At 31.9% G+C, this 2,049-nt stretch overlaps 1 protein-coding gene across 1 annotated transcript in view; it reads right to left on the bottom strand.

Annotated features, from left to right (window-relative positions):
• Positions 1–2,049, bottom strand: part of MYO16 (myosin XVI) — a 542,291-nt gene that overhangs the window by 482,039 nt on the left and 58,203 nt on the right. The window lies entirely within an intron of this gene.

Below are 2,049 nucleotides of genomic sequence, written 5' to 3'. Positions count from 1 at the left end.
TGCCCAACATCCGATTTGATCATATTATCCTTCTGTTTTAAAACATGCATAGTTTGTCACTGCCAAAAGAATAAGGTTTAACTATTTTATTACATCCAACATAGACAAAACCCTTTAAAATCTTTCTAACATCATCCCTCATCATATTCATATATAGCCTTCACACCAGTTGCATAAGACTACTTGGTGTGCTATATTATAAAAGTTACCAGTTGAAATTAAGAAGTCTTCTAACATAAATTTTAGTGATTTCATAATATTGCATTATATATATAATATATTCCATAATCTACTAAATCAAAATATCCAAGAACTTATTTTTTCTCATTTTTATTTACTATTTATAATTAAAACTCAGGAAAATATTTTATATATAGGTCAGGGCTTGCATTATGGGTGTATAGTCTATGCAATTGTACTTAAATGGGCCCTGTATTTTGTTTGATACTCTATTACCATCTGAAATTCTTAATAATTTTTGAGAAGTTCCATATATTCATTTTGCACTGCACTTTGCAAATCGCCTGGTTCTTTTATGTCCTTTTCATATTTATATGTTATAATAATGGCAAATGCACACTAGTAAAATTACTTAAAAATACCTATTAATATATATCACTTTGGGGTTGTAAGATATACACTTTTTATAGGATTTAGATGCATAGAACAGATTTCTCTCCCTCAGAGAGTACCAATCAATATTCCTACCGTAAGTATCATCATAGGATTCACCTACTCACTGGATAGTATAATTAAAAACACATCATTGTAGGACTTCTGCTTCAGAGTCACAAGGGGTAGATTTATCTACCTGCTTGGATCAGTTAAAAAAATACATATATGATCTCTGAAACATGAGAAAGAAACAAGATGAGCCCTACTACTGTTCCCGCTGGCTACCTGGAGAGAGTTACCAAGCTGCAGCACCGGAGAAAGAACACAGTTTGACCAGGCTCATGAGACCTCTTGGGAGACCAAGTCAGCTAAATTTCACAGAGCAGAGTAGCAGAGAAGACAAAGCTGCACAGAGAAAGAACTTTAAAGCTCTAAAGCTCTAAAGAATGCCCCATCCCCCTTCAAGTACTCAGCTGAATAATGATCAGCACATGCATTCTAGGAAACTATCCAAGGTCAGGGAAAGAACAACCTGAAAAGAAAGAGGTTTCCGAGCTCATAAATCACAGGAAAGAGTGCTTATTCCTACTGGCCAGAGTGGAAACCTCATCATTGCCAGGGCACTGGGTAGAGTAACAGATGTGTCTTGCCTCAGTGGAGGGGGAATAGTAGTTCTAAATTAAATGCTGCTCTATTCCCAACTAAAAAATCTTAAATTCAACTCTGGAAAGTATTGAATTATTTCTAAATAATTTATTAATAGCAGCCTATCCAAAGAGCTCAAGATTATTTACAGAAATATCCAATATTTAATAAGGTAAAATTTACTGTGCTTAGAATTTAATAAAAAAATTTATCCGGTATTCAAAAAGTAGGAAAATATTAATAGAAACCACAATGAAGAGAAAAATTGATCCATGTAAACCAATCCATAAGTGACACATCTGTTAGAATTAGCAAACAGGATGCTAACATCATTATTATAACTATATTCCATATATTCAAAAACCCAGGGGAACTATTGAACATGTTAAGTAGATACATGAAAGATGTTAAAAAGCCCCAAATTTAATATCTTTAGATGGATGAGAACTACAATGGCTGAGATGAAAAACATACTATCAGATGGGATTAATAGCAGACTAGATATTGCAGAAGAAAAGATTTGCAGACTTGAAGACAGCAATATAAATTATACAAAATATAACAAGGAGAGAGAAGTAATTTTAAAAAAATGACAAAGCATCAGTGAGCTGTGGGATACCTTTAAAAAGAATGATATCAGAATGAAAAGCACTGAAAATTGTGACTATATGAATAATATAGATTTTCTTATTATTTAAATATATTTAAACATATTATTTAAAAATAATAACAAAGTATTGGGTTTATAATATATGTGGTAGATAAATTGAATTGAAATACTTACTAAAA

The sequence above is a fragment of the Propithecus coquereli genome, unplaced genomic scaffold, assembly GCF_000956105.1.
Source record: "Propithecus coquereli isolate 6110/MARCELLA unplaced genomic scaffold, Pcoq_1.0 Scaffold125, whole genome shotgun sequence".
Lineage (NCBI taxonomy): Eukaryota > Metazoa > Chordata > Mammalia > Primates > Indriidae > Propithecus > Propithecus coquereli.
This window is presented reverse-complemented; position numbering and strand designations above follow the sequence as displayed.